The 15,781-nt window shown below is 38.5% G+C and overlaps 1 protein-coding gene across 4 annotated transcripts in view; it reads left to right on the top strand.

Annotated features, from left to right (window-relative positions):
• The window catches only part of LOC129762160 (probable serine/threonine-protein kinase DDB_G0282963), a 581,734-nt gene that overhangs the window by 487,832 nt on the left and 78,121 nt on the right, over positions 1 to 15,781 (top strand). Inside the window, exon 1 of one of the 4 annotated variants that reach the window (XM_055760166.1) lies at positions 4,997 to 5,827. The exons of the other annotated variants lie outside the window; for them this stretch is intronic. The gene's annotated coding sequence lies outside the window, so the exon portion shown is untranslated. Of the gene's footprint in view, positions 1 to 4,996; positions 5,828 to 15,781 lie in introns of those variants that run through there. 4 annotated transcript variants of the gene reach the window in all.

A 15,781-nucleotide genomic window follows, 5' to 3' on the forward strand; every position in this document is an offset into this window, starting at 1 on the left:
CCACTAAGGATGATAACTGCGTTTATCACGAGCATGTATTGTCCTGCGAGGACAAGAATAAATCATCAAACAATAATCATCAAATGATTCCACAAGAAAAAAAAAATATTTCAGGGCGACAAAACTGGTAGAGTGGTTATTTCTAAAATATCGTAGCATTATAATATAACATTCGCAGTTATAAACAAGCGACTTGAATTAAACTACAGCGCAGTTCTACGTCAACAATGCGGTCGTGTCTTGGACACAACCGCATTACATTTTTCAAACTTTTTATTTTTTTAAGATGATACTACTGTCAGTGGTCTTAATATTAATTGTAAACGCGATTTGTCATTTAGTTTGTTTACAGCATCATTAAGAACAAGTTTAATTTTTTATTACCCGGCGATATTATATGATACTAATGATTTTATTGGTCAAAGATATTGTGTGTCAAATTTAGTGTTGCAAACAAATTTTCTTCTGTCGAAACGTTGAAAAAGTAGCAGATCACATTAGCTGATTCAACCATGTCGAAAACACAGATGTACGAATGATACAAGGCATTCAAAGACAACCGAGAATAGATGAAAGATTTGTCATGTCAAGGATGACCATTAGGGTGCCAATGAAAATGGTCATCTCTAATTTCAAAAAGTTACCTCATAAAAAATGTTCACCACCTTGAAAAAACACCATATGCCAAATATTAGCTAAATCGGACTTAAGGGAGAGTGACGCAAAACGGTCAAAGTTTGAGTTTTTTGAAAATCGAAATATCACCCAAGGGGGGAAAGGAAATCGGGATTTTCGAAAAAAAAAATTGATGCCAAGTGTCTTAAAATTGCATGAAACGTCGAGATCTAGTGTCACCTCGAATTTTTTTTTTCAAAAATCGACACTCTGGGGCTTTTTTCGGAATACGAAACGAAACGTATGGTTTTTCGTACCAATAAAAAAAAGTTATCTCGATTTTTCATTCGTAACTTGCTGCGAAATGTTGATTTGTACGATAATATACCCTTTACAAAATATTAGCTCATTCGAACTTCATTCATTAGTGTCACAGACGTAAAAATTTGAGTTTATTGGAAAAACGAAATATCACCGAAAATCGGGGTTTTCGAAAAAAATTGTTAGAGCCAAATGTCTTTAAATTTCACTACTCGTCGAGATTTTGCTGTTATCTTGAAAAAAAAAATTTTTTTTGGCGCTTGGTTTCCGTTTGAAAAGGTGTGTCATGCAATTTTAAGAGATTTGGCATCAAAAAAAGTTTTGAAAACCCGATTTCCGGTGATTTTTCGGTTTACAAGAAACTCAAATTTTAACGTCTGCAACACTAATAAATGAAGTTCGCATGAGCTAATATTTTGCATAGGGTATATTATCGTGCAAATCAATATTTCGTAACAAGTTCCGAATGAAAGATCGAGATAATTATTTTTACCATATGTGTCGTCTCGTACTCCGAAAAAAAAACTAATTCCCAGATTTTTGACAAAAAAATTTTTCGAGATGACACTAGATCTAGACGTTTCACGCAATTTCAAGACATTTGGCATCAAAAACAAATTTCGAAGCCCCCGATTTCCTTTACTCCCCCCGTAAGTGATTTTTCGATTTTCAAAAAACCCAAACAAAAACTCCCTTAAGTCCGATTGAGCTGATATTTGGCATAGGGTGTTTTTTCGAGGTGATAAACATTTTGTATAGGGTTACTTTTTGAAATTTTAGGGTCGATTTTTTCCCATACATCCCATACATCAATGCCAAGTAGTAGTATCAAGTACCGAGTACCGAGTACCAATGAAAAAAATTATAAGAGGTTGTGTCCAAGATACGACCGCATTGTTGACGTAGAACTACGCTGTTATTTTATATAAGTCGCTTGTTTGTACCTTTGGATATTATTCTATAATGCTGTGAAATTTTAGAAACAACTGCTTAGTAGAATAATCTCTGGAACGGTTTTTTCATTGTAGAATCAGTTGACGATAATTGATTGATGATTCATTCTTGCCCTCGCAAAACAATACACTAGCTGATCGCAATTTATTTCATGTCAATGCATTGAAAATTTACCTCGAACGCTATTCCGGTGGCCTTTTTCGCAATTGACATAGACTCGGCTACAATCGATTATATACATGTTGCACCAGTTCCATCATTCCACATCTCACAACTACATAAATATATCGTTGGCACCGCATGGAAACAACAACAATGACAACACTTGCAAGTGTCAAATATCATGCTACATGTTATTTAGCATTGCCTCAAAGGAATCGAACCTTTAGGCATCGTTCGAACAACGTAAACCAAGCGCCAAACAAGCGTTCGCCATAGCATGCATACAGAGCCATACATTGGTGGCCTGAAACTACTAGGAATATAACCACTTCTCATCATTTTGCGCTGTTCTCAAAAGAAACGCTTCCGTTAATATTACTAGCCTCGAAAAAAGTTGCATTATTTTCTCATGCTTGAGAGAAGCGCAGCTGTCACTCTTAGTGGAGGAAGTTTTGCAACTGGCAAACGAAACCTAATCACATACAAAATTCCAGAACGACATTTACTTTCTTAGTGACTAAACAAGCGAGATAAACTATTTTTGTTAATATCAACAACGTCGAAAACAGTAGCACTGCTTCATTATGATCAATATTAGCTCAAATGCAATCCTAGTTGAAAACAGTTTTGCGACTGGCACGCGAACCCAAATGACTTATAACATTTCAGTAAGACATTCAGGATTCTTGATATTCCCCGAATAATTTTTTGGCGCACAACCTTAACTCCTGCTTCGCCATAACGTCAGTTTAATGCGTTGATGCATTCTCAAAGACACCAACGAAACCCTTATGATGACGGAAAACAAACAATGTTAACTGCTTGGAAAAAAACTGAATTATGCCACACAGCTTATACTCTGATGTAACACCCATCGATGCGAATTCGCTGATGAGTTTGTCAAGAGCGACCGCCTTCACCACCAGCGGGGGGAGCTTGATTTTGGTTGCTGCCTGGGTAACGGTGCTTACATTTTCGACCGACGCGCTGAAATCGCCTACTTCGCTGTTGTTCGATGCGGTGTCACACTCGCGAAGACTCGGTTCAGTGCGAGCGCTTTTTACTGCACCAACATCGCGTGCATCATTAGATGACGCTTGCCTCGAAATGTTATTGCCCCTGGCAATGCGTTCGTTTTTTGCAGGGCTCGAGCCTGCCTTCCACTTCTTCTTGTTCATCACACACTACGCGAAGCGTCCAATTTATGACGCGGAAAGAAAAACACACGATACGAATAATGCGAAAAACGAACAGAAAAACCAAACGACGATATCCAAGTTGGATTACCACTGGTGGGGTCCAATCTTAGATCGAAGCGCAGCGAAAGCAAAGTGAACTGGATTGCTCAACAGTCCGATGCCGAATGAAAGTTTCCCTCAGCGAGATCCACTGTTTATACTCTAGGCAAGTATTCCCCTTCATTCTTCTACTTTTTTGGGAAAATGGAATCGCTTAAAGTTTTCATGAATTTTAACCATTTACCAAGGGATTCTAATGTATAGAATATTAAACGAATCTTAGGGAATTTCCGATTCGTTTAGTATGTAAATCGCCAAAATCCGTTCGCGGCAACAAAAGTTATTAACATTAACTTTATTTCATAAAAACGTGACCTGTTTTCTGATTTGGCACCCTTCATGAAAGACGTAGTTCTACGTCAAAATACTATATAAGTAACTAAATATCTCTTAAATTATTTTTCAATCACTTCTTCTAAGTTCACATTATTCATCTATGTAATCACGTTGTAATCTCTTGAATTAAATTAGTCAATGTGTCGATATCGACCACTTTGAGAAACCCTGGTGTAGAAGAACCCAATTTACTAACCATCAAATGTTTAAAAACTCTGAGATAATACTCTCCAGTAACCATTCGGACTGGTGAACAAACTCCTCAGTTTGCATCTTTGGTTGCTAAGTTATAGTTTGGGCCTCAGAAACTAATTAACAGACTAGGTATGTGAAAAAACAAATAAAATAAAACAAACATTGTCGAAACATACATCGAGTGGGAACACTATCGAATCACTAGACCCCTCGAGAAGTTCCTCTTCTGTGCGATACTTTAAATTTCAATCATCAAGATTTGGCCAGAAACTAAACACTACCCTCATTTTGTCGGTCGAAGGTTTTTAAAAAAAACCAACACCGCACTCGACCAGCTACGGCCGATTTGTGCCCAATGATTAATGTTTTCGCAACCAACCGAAGCGCCGCACGGGTCCCAAAACCGATACCAAAAGCTGTTCCCTGCTGTTTTTGTCCACCGACAAAGACCGCCCCGGGGCCACCCGCAATGCGAACACCCAAAAAGGCTCCGAACGCATTAGTGGCCGATGTTGCGCGTCTGCAAAATGACACTTGTTCTAGTTGGTCTTCCTTTTGGTTGACGCACACACACCGTGACATGCACACTTAAGCTTGCGCCTCAAGTGGACTTATGCGCACACATTGCGTGCCCACGGAAGCATGTTTTGGATGGAACGTTACGTATAGAAGGGTCGATTATCACTCGGTGAAACGATGCATTAAAAGTTTTTTCGTCTCTTGTGGCTCTAGCGGTTGATACTGCTCGTATTATTGCTCACATTACCCGAAAAAAACAACATCCTAAAAATAGCTAATCTCGTCTGTCGAAGAACCTAATCTCTGCCATTTAATACAGCATCATTTTTTGTGTCGCTTCACCGCAGCAGCAAGTGAGAAGCGAGAGATTACGCAGAAGAACCCGAGATATGAGAACAGCACATTTTTCCGCTGCATTCCTGCCACAGCTGTCCACTTTTTTTTTGCTCTCCCACTCTCTCTCTCTCCCTCTCTGTGTCTCTCTCCCGCTCTCTCGCTCTGTCCCGTTTTGTTTTGTTTTGTTTCGTCATGCTCGGATGCAGCGGCCCCTTTTCCCTCTCCGGGCATCCGTCACTAGTAGTTTGCTCTCAGTTTGCTTTTGACAGCCGGTTGGAACGGACGTTTGACGTGTGAGGCGCAGCCGTATTCGTCGTCGTCGTCGTTGTCATCAACTCCGTGTTATATTTCGTACCCAGTGCTTGAGTGACGTGAGCGTGTACGGGTGTGTGTGTGTGCCGAGGGGAGCCTAAAGCAGTGAAAAGTGGCTGCTCCATCATCGTGAGCGGGTTTGTGAATTAACCCCACAGAAAAAAAATAAGATAAAAAGAGTGCACGTGTCGAACCGAAAGTTTTGGAACGTGGATTGGCGGTCGTTCGCTTTGTGTGCAGTTGTCCAATTCGCAGTGCCCGCCGTTGTAAGACCACAAGTCCGAGTTAAAAAAAAAAAGAGTATCCATCCTACGATGTGGTGAATGTGTGTTTTTTTCTGCGTGTACGGAGCCATCCAAAAATTGACCCGATCCGTTGCGCGGAATTTGAAGGGTGTTCACCATGACAACGCAACGTTAAATTTCCTCTTCGCCACCGGATCAAAGCCCTAGGCCAGGAGTTTTTTTTTCACGTGCTTCCGGGAATTGTGAACAACAACGTTATGTTAACCCGATGGTTGGAGAAAATATTGGTTTGCCGGTTTTGAGTGAGTGCTTCGTGCATGGTGAAGTTTTACGAAAATTGGCAAAATTTGATACGCGAGTGGTTTGTTTTTTGTTTGGTTCTGTGAATTCAGAAGATATTTCATTCAGTTCGAAATTTGAAATAGATCAAGTGTGTGAGAGTGATACACAGTTCGTGGGCGCTTGTGGATTACAAACGGAACAAATAAACGAAAATAAATTGGCGAGCAGCAGAATCATGTCGAACGCGATAAGGTTCGTTTGGAGCGCTTATTATTCCTTTGAAACCCATCAAAACTAATGGATTACCGTTTTCCTCCCTACCCACCAAAACCCAATTTGCATAAAACTATCGCAAATTCGCGCAGTAAAACACAACGCGCGGTGATGCGCGTTTATTTCGCACTTTTTCTGGGAAAAATCCCGCTCATTTTACGGCGCGCGCGTTTTACGGTTCTCATCGACTAATGAGAAATACGCGCTGTCATTTGTCGCGCGTAGAGATTCACCGGATAAGGTTTTGTTTCACGCCGCGCCGTTTCCTGACAAGGGTATCTGAGCCAACACAAATCTGATTTATATCTTCAAACTTGCTGCTCCTCTTGGCGTAGCGTCAAGCGTCCGGGCGCTCCTTCTGGTTCCCGCGCGGGCATACCCGCCCGCGTCTTGGAGCGTTTTTTACGATGTTCATTACGTAATTACTTTATCTTCTCATCGTTTAGTTTTAATTATATTTTCCCGTATAATTTTACGACTCGCAGCTTCAAACTTCGTGTTTTGTGCTGTTGTTTTTTGTTGTTGGTTTTGTTGTTTCCGAATGCGAGAGCTCATTTCGCGCTCCCCGCGAATGGGATGCTATTTGAATTCCGCTGGGTCCTGGAGTGGATGGGACCGGGAACAGGAGACGGTGGAGATAAAATGAAACTACCCGGACTGACGTCTCTTTGAAATTCGCAGTTTCGCCCGGTGTAGTTTGGATGCTGGTCGTTTTCTTCTGGAGTTACCAAGCGGGGTAACTTCTGGGACCGTTGGAGCCCAGCTGGAATATCTTACATCTTACTTTTCGGTTATATCACGATGTTGACTAAAGATCGATGAAAAGTTTCTGTACAGTGAGTGCAGATCTTCCACGAGATCATCAGAATGTTAGACGCGTAGAAACAAAGTGTGTATCGTTCGTAACTTGTCGCTTTGACTACTTCCTATAATGGAATGGATTTGCATCTGAACATTACGAATTGCCATCCAAAAGTTCAGTGGGCGGTGTGAGGACTCTAAGCACTAACACGAACTGTTTCCGACCATCTTTATAGAATGCCTCAAAATTCCACCATTGTGCGATAGAACAAACGAGGATATTGTGTTCCGAAGACACATCGTCAGATACCCAGACTTTTCACCATTCGCAAATTATTTTAAATTCAGTCAAACCATTCTGTGCGTTGCGCTCCTTGGTTTTTAGTACCGTCAAAAGAGCTAATAGAAGCATTTTCACCGGATTACCCTTCGACATACTTCTTCTTCAGCTTTCCTTCCACAATCGATCAGTAGCTTCGGAGATTTGGCTAAAAAACGGCGTTGAATTATTCACAGAGATCCTATCCTTAAGCATTGCTTGGCCTCCAGATTTTACTTCGCGTTGCGGTTCAGAACATTTCGCGCCCTAAAACTTCTCAAACAAGTTCTTTTCTTTGCTCTGTGGACATAGGATTGCGAAACTCTTCCCATTTTCGCCGTGTCTCTCGATGACAACTTCAGAATCGGCTCGAAAATAGCCACTATTTTCGAATAAGTTTTAGGACCACCTGCTTTGGCTATTCTGGAATGGGTTAGTTTGACACTTCATCCAAACACAAAGACGGATTTTTCATCGCGAACGCGTAGAATAGATTCGCATAGAATGTTCGTGGAAGTTCACAAATCGCAATGTTTGGTGGGGTTCAAAAAATTTAAAAGTGGTGATTTTGTTGCGAGGAACGAAGAACGTAAAAAATCACTGAAAGTGTTTGAAGGCGACGATTTGCGAACTTTACTGGGCGGAGACTCACCAAAAACGGTTCATCGAATTGAACCGTGGTCTGCTCCAAAAACGACCGAAATATCAGAAAAGGTAACACAAAGTGATTTTTCTTGTTGCCAATGCTCGTCAAACCGAGCAACAACGGCCAAGAGAATTGTTGAATCGCTCAATCGGATCAACTATTGCTTGCGGTTTTTTGTCCAGATTTGGCACCTTCTGTTCATCGATGGAACACGCTTTCGCAGAGCAACAGCTCAATCCATACTAAAATGAGTGAAAATGACTCAATGACTCAATTCGTGCGAGCAATTATTCTGTGGAACCAGCTACCAGCTGAAATTAAAATCATTCGATCACGCGGACGGTTCAATCGTGAATGTATAGATTGGCTAGAAGGAAGAAATTAGAAATTAGAATAGGAAAATAGTTGTTCATTGAATTCTGATCCAAAATTTAAGATGTGGTCGTATTGAACCCAATTGCAGAATTTAAAAAGGAGAAGTCATTACTCTGCAAGTATCTATGAATGAATAAAATGAAATGACCAGTTTGGCTCTAAAAACAAATTGACGAGGTATTGATAAATTGCCTGTAAGATGGGATAAATGTACAGCTTCCGATGACTATTAATTCGAATGAAATATGCAGAACCATTCAAGAACAATAAACCGTGTATAGGTAAACTTCGATATAACGTACATTTTTCTTCCAAAATTGTACGTTGTATTGAATTGTACGTTATATCGAATCAAAATAATGAACTCAGGAACATAGTTTATATTCCTTTTTTGTGTTGTTGTTTGGGTGAGGTAAATAAAAAATGATGAAAAAATTAATTAGAAGATAAAGCCAACTTTTCTCATGATGTTTCCCTTCATACTACTTGATTCATTTAGAATCCGGAATCATGAAACCCGTTGTATCTCGAGATTAGTTAAAAGTACAGGCCATCAAATGACCTTTGTTGATCGTGTGAGATTGACATGAAACTCCCAGTACCTATTTCGAAAAACATTTTTTACATTTTTAAGCTTGAAATATCAAGAAATAAAATCTATTTCGACATTTCTAAACTTCATAATTTTATTGAATACAGGGAAACTTCGATACAACGTACCCTCGTTATAACGTACCCTCGATATAACGTCACTCGATATAACGTACATTTTACCTCGATATAACGTACACATTTCCAAAGTGTAAAGGAAATTTTTTTTCAATATTTTTTTTCTGATAGAACAATGAATTATCTGTATTGTGATGCTAAAACAAGTTTTGTACCTTCAATCAATCCCGAAATACAGCTGGTTTTGTGATTCCGGATTCTAAATGAATCAAGCTTTAATCAACAGTACGAAGGGAAACATCATGAGAAAGGCTGGCTTCGTCTTCTGATTGAAATTATTCATTAACTGTACAAAAACAGCAACACAATAATGTATTATAGACTACGTTTGTGAGTACTTTATTATGCTTCGATATAACGTACAATTCGATACAACGTACAATTTTGAAAGTAAAATGTACGTTATATCGAAGTTTACCTGTACCAGCTTACCCGCGCTTCGTCCCGTCCAAAATTATGGATTATTATGAATTCTTTCGTATATTCACGTTTTCTTACTGAGTGAGTGATATTCATGGGTTTGATCGCAGAACCCTTCATTGATTGATCTTCTAATTAGCGGTTCACAGTTTTTAATATAAATTTCCTGTTACTTCTACCAAAACTCGTCATTATAATATAAATTTATTTTCAGATATATTTTTTCGCTCAAGATTCTTGATTCACTTGTAAATAACATGTTTCTTCGGTACATGGAATACATGTTTGATACAGAAAAATAAATTTTCATTGATAATGTTTATTTTCAAAACGCATTATTCCACCTGAGAATCTATTACCATTTTCGGCTCACACCAATCGAACACGAAGCTTAACCTCGCCAACGCAAAATCCAACGATCCAACAACAATGTAATTGTAGTTACATTTGGAGTTCCATTTTTATTTATATAGATGGAAGATATAAAAGTGCGTTATTTAACCTGAAAATCCATTCCCACTTTCGAACAAAGATCAATGAACACACCATTTAGAGACCAATAACCGCGAATACTTGTTAAATTATCCAATAAAATTTGCTATATTATAGTTGGATACTGGTTAAACGCACGCAATATACTTACTGTCACTACTATGCTGCGGTTTTGGATTTGCTATGAGCTTGTTCGTTTATAAACAGTGGCAATTGTTAAAGTATTGTATATTATATTTCTATTACACTCGGTTCAATTAAGTTCATAACAAAAAATATAACATGTTTTTTAGGGAAATGCATGGAAAGGAATGACTAGAGTTAAAGCTCACACTCAACTGCAATAAGCTATGAATATGGTGTCTACCGTCGGCTGCATACGTATAGACATACAATCTGCAAGATTTAAATAATGCTGCAGGTTAATTCGTCTCCCTATGCCTTCTGAAGAAAATAATAAAATAAAATCATCCCTCATCCAAAAATCGAGGGGTTGTATCCGAGATACGACCGCTTAGGATGTAGGACTACGCAACCTTTTTTTTTTAAATTTTGTTGGTTTATCATTTCGGGTATTATTTGCGAATACATCGAAATTTCATAAATAACTCTTTAGTAGATCCGGGGACCCTGAAAAGGTTTAATGGCTTGCGTGGTTTTGTAGAATCATTCCGAGAAGCAACGATTCTTTCTTGCCTTTGCGAGAACACTAATACACTAATTGGTCATATATCGCAATTTGTTTCTTTATATCAATGCACGCATTTCACTGAGTATTTAACGAGAGGCATCTTCCGTGCATCGCCATTCAACAAGCATCAAACACGCGTCTAAAAGATGCACACAGTGGCAGCGATAAAAATGAAACATCGCGAGAATGACCGTTTATGAAAAATCGTTTCTCGACTATGTGCTACTTACTATGCAAGGGTGGAGTTTACTTCGCAAATATTCTCTTTTCGCTATCCCCCTTCGTTGTTTCTATTCTAGCGGCTGCATAAGTCGCACGTTATTGATTGCTCCGTTCGGGAAAGCACACAAATGGGCAGAACAAATGTATGGGTAAATTGGAATGCACCCAATTTTCATCAATTTAAACCATATACCGACTATGGGATTGAAACGTATAGCATATCAAACAAATCTTAGAAAATTTCCGATTCGATTGGTATGCAAATCGTTAAAATCCGTTCGCAGCAAAACTAGTTATTAACGTAAACTTTATTTCACAAAAACGTGACCTGTTTTCTGATTTGACACCCTTAATGTAAGACGTAATCCTACGTCTAAAACCACACGTTATTTATTGGATTTAGATTAGAACTTTGAAGGAGCTATTCGAGTTTCATGAGTTGAGATCGGGGATAGAAATTGGTTTTCTTTGCAGTGTGTTTTGGATCGCCGTCCTGTTGGTAGGGTCCAACATCTTCGTAGACAAAACATGAAAATCGGCTCTACTCTCAGTCGTTTTGTTTCTTCCATAAACGTTCTCCTCCCGCTTGCTACAGAGTCGCAACGAACCATCCACCGCCAAACATGACTCGTTCATCAGTTATCTTCGTCCTTAACGCTCATTTCATTTATTTCTAATTGAAGCAAATGGTTAATCTAATTGGGAATGCGAATGAGTACGAATCTGCCTCTCCATTTATCCTGGCTGCACTCCACTATTACTACTCCATCCCGACATGTACCTCGTTGTAACTTGTAACTTGAAACTAAACCACGATTTTTTGACCACTTTTAGAAAACTTGTTACACGTTTACTTAGAATATTCATTTTTTTTTTTATCCCATTTATTTATTTCAGGCTCATTAACATTTTAGCTGTAACAGAGCCGAATTTTAATCGTGTACATGTCACATGGTTATCATATCTATAATTAAAGCACATTACATTACACAGTTGCCATTCGCCAGTATTCCTTCTATACCATTGCATATGGTACCTTTACACAGTAGCCATTTAGGCGTAAGAGTATTCTGTATTGTATTTTTCTTCCATTATCCAGTTAGACCACCGGACAGCGGAGAAAGTTGATTGATCATTGTTGAGCTATTTATAGAACAGCAGCCCGATGTGTCTTGCAGAGCAGAGCAGTTGTATGGATGAATCGATCTAATTTCGACCGTGGATCGATCTCCACCGCTGATGATTGTTGCGTGGACGTAGCTATTCTGTAACAACACAAAGATGGTCAATGAGGGTCCTGAGTTTTGAACTCACGATCGATCGCTTACTAAGCGAACGCGCAACCAATGTGGCTACGGAGACCCCCTAATATTCATTTGATACGGATAATTTGAACTCCATTGATAATCTTATCCCTGAAGACGTGCTTATTTTTCCCGCCGCAGTGAAAGCGTCATTTTATACAACAACAGAAACATTTTTTTCATGTGGCTAATTTATATAATATATTTCAACCCAATCAGCTCTGCAGAACATTCTTCTTTCGTTTAACACTTACCATTATGAAAATTGAATTCATTACTCTTGTGAAACTATTTGTTGAAATACACCACTTTTTGCTTTGCGTTTTGTTCATATTTGCTTCATGTAAACTGGCTGTCAAACTCAGCTTCGATGTCCCGAAATTAATGTGAAGACCGATGGCTCCATAGTCCCCTGACGACCCTCAGTTGAATATGACTTTGCCGAGCGCTGCTCCATATTGAATGCAATCAATAACGAAACCATTCACAAATTAAACTTTCTTCGCTTACTATTCCGCTATACAGCACATTGATTTTTCATGTAGAAATGTATTAATTGCCAACTAAATTCCCCAGTGAAATTTAATGTCAAAATTATCGGGAGATGGGTGGAAAATTATGGGAAGTTTGCACGAATTATTGTACTATTGATTAAATAAAAAAAAATAAAGGAGTTATATCTAAAACACGACCGCATTGTTGACGCAGAACTACGAAACTATTTTATTCAATGCGTTTGTTTATCACTTCCAATATTATTTTAGAAAAGGACCAATGATTTGCGTGGTATCATAGAAGCAGTGTAAGATGATTGATTATCATTTTTATTATTCCGAGAATAATACACAAGCTGGACATATATCCGTATTTGTTTCCTTATACATTGGCACGCATTGCACTGAGTATTCGTCGCGAATGCTATCTCGGCGATCTTTTTCACATTCACATTAATTTTTGTTTTGACCCACACCATCATATACATTATATTACAGATATACAGGGGAATATGTGTTTTCAAAGAAAATGCTTATTTTATCATCTAAATATATATATATATATATATATATATATATATATATATATATATATATATATATATATATATATATATATATATATATATATATATATATATATATATATATATATATATATATATATATATATATATATATATATATATATATATATATATATATATATATATATATTATCGCCTTCAAAATAAGCCCCTTCTGGAACACTACACTCTTTTCCAAAGAACAATACAGTCATCGAAACATGTTTTAAGTTGTATTCAGGAATTGCCTCTAGTTCACGTTGCAAATTCGTTTCCTGTAAACACGAGTTCCACGAAGCGGTAATTTGAGTTTCGGAAATAGGAAAAAGTCACACGGAGCCATACCTGGAGCGTAGGATGTTTGTTCAATCACATTCATACCATTCCTTCGCGATGCTCGATCGATAATCAACGTTTCGGCACAAGAAATTTTGCTTACAACATAATATTTCACACATTATCTTTGACCAAAATTTGATATCGTGATAAATTATCTCGCACGCTCGCTCGAAATGCAATTGCAGTTTCCATTCTACCGACACTGTGAAGAGAGGAAATATTGCAATTTATGGTCCGCACGTTTAAAACTCATTGGCTTCAATTTTATATGTCGATCATCTGAATCGGTCTAGCAGTTCAAAAGTTATGATTTTTAGAAAAAAGTCATTTTTGAAAAAAAATGTGGTATCCTTATGAAAAAAAAAATACGGGTTTAGTGTTTTGCGATAAAGAACAAAATTACCACTTTTCACGAAAATCTGCGAATCGCTATATCAGTTTGGCATGGAATGTCTGTATACGCACCTTGGTTGCAACCAATGCCCAAAATGTTCACGTTCACGACATGATCAAGCGAGAGCCAATAAATATAAAATAACACTATCAATGAACACCAGTGGAACGAACATGAACATCAACATGTTCCATGTTTCGTTTCAAAATTATTGAAAATATAACACAAAAATAAGTCCGGAGGAAGTAATGTCAATTTGTTTTCAAATCTTCTAATTTTCTGAATTTGAATATCGATTTCGCATTCATTTTTCGCGGCACTTAAACCCGAAAAGCGATAGATGAATTTCCACGATGTTGTTTCTATCCTAGAGAAGATATTTTCCTTGCAATTGCTCCTATGATATACACAGGGTTTTCCATTTCGGGCTTCCGAAAGTATACAGCCCTGCGCTGACAACCGTTTGACATAGCTGTCAACCATAGCGTCATATCGTTAGTTGAATGTCTGCCATTTTAAAATATGGATCGTTTTAGCATCGCACAAAGTGTTAATTTTGTTGAATTATAATATAAAAATGATGAAAAACCGGCAAATGTTTTTCGAGCATTACGGACGGATTTTGGTCGTCATGGCCTACAGAGCACACAATCGCTAATGTAGTGCGAAAATTCGAACAAACTGGATCCGTAGCGGATATTGTGAAACCTGTGCATCATCGTAATGTGCGTTCGGCCGAAAATATTGCTGCTGTTGCTGCCAGTGTGGAGGATGACCCGAATGTTTCGATTCCACGGCGTGCTCAGCAATTGGGCTTGTCAAACACATCATTGTGGCGAATTTTGTATTTGGACTTGTCCATATAAAGTCCAACTGGTACAAAAATTAGAGCGTGGTGACCATGGAAAGCGTCGGGCATTCGTCGATTGGGTGAACGAACAATAGCAGCAAAATGCTGAATTTTCGCATCAAATTTTCTTCAGCGATGAGGCACATTTCGAGCTCGGTGGCTATGTGAACACCCAAAATTTCCGTATATGAGGCTTAGAAAATCCACACGTGATTGTTGAGAGGCCATTGCATCCGCCAAAAGTCACTGTTTGGTGCGCATTATGGTCTGGTGGAGTCATCCGGTCGTATTTCTTTGAAAATGAGGACGGCGAGACGGTAACTGTGAATGGTGAGCGCTATGGCCGCATGTTAACCGATTTTTTGCCACAAATTGAAGATATGGATACGGATGACATGTGGTTTCAGCAGGACGGCGCCACGTGCCACACAACACGACCGAACATGGCCATATTGCGAACGAAATTTGAGGGACGCATAATTTCGCGTTTTGGTGATGCCAATTGGCCGTCCAGATCATGCGATTTGAACCCGCTAGACTTTTTTTTGTGGGGTTATGCGAAAGACCGTGTCTATGCCAACTCTCCGCAAACTCTTGAACATTTGAAAGACAACATTCGTGAATTTATGACCGAGATACCGCCCCATATGTGCCGAAAAGTCATCGAAAATTACCTGTTCCAGATCAAGGTGTGCGAGGAAGCCCTAGGTGGATATTTGAATGATGTTGTATTTCACACATAATGGCATAAACCAAACTTTAATTTGAAATAAAAGTTTCGTCGAAATTCGAATTCTAAGTGTGTTTTATTTCAATTTACTTTCGGAATTTAAAGTTGGAAAACCCTGTACAAGAGGCATAATAGAGGAAAAACATTTGGAGCTTTTCTTGAAGTTAATTTTTCATTTGCATCTTCATTTTCATCATGCTATTCGAACTGTCGAAATTGAAGATTATTGTGTGTTAGTGCAAATCAAAGCATAAAATCCAACATCAAACATTTGGAAGTGAAATCGATTATTGCTAAAGGAAGTTCATTCATCACATAAAATTCTTGTTGTTTGGCGACTTCGGCATTGAAATGTACGGTATGACCTTTTAACTATGTTTTATGGATCTACTCCCGATTGGCCGGAGATGACATACACCCCCAATTATGTCGGTAATGGGTGACAATAACAGACGAGCGGAAATGGAATATAATCTTGTTTTGACATCCGATTTAATGATACTGGCTCTAAATGACTGACAATGGTAAGTTGGTATGGGTAACATGCAGCGAATATCGTGT

Source organism: Toxorhynchites rutilus, chromosome 1 (assembly GCF_029784135.1).
Source record: "Toxorhynchites rutilus septentrionalis strain SRP chromosome 1, ASM2978413v1, whole genome shotgun sequence".
Lineage (NCBI taxonomy): Eukaryota > Metazoa > Arthropoda > Insecta > Diptera > Culicidae > Toxorhynchites > Toxorhynchites rutilus.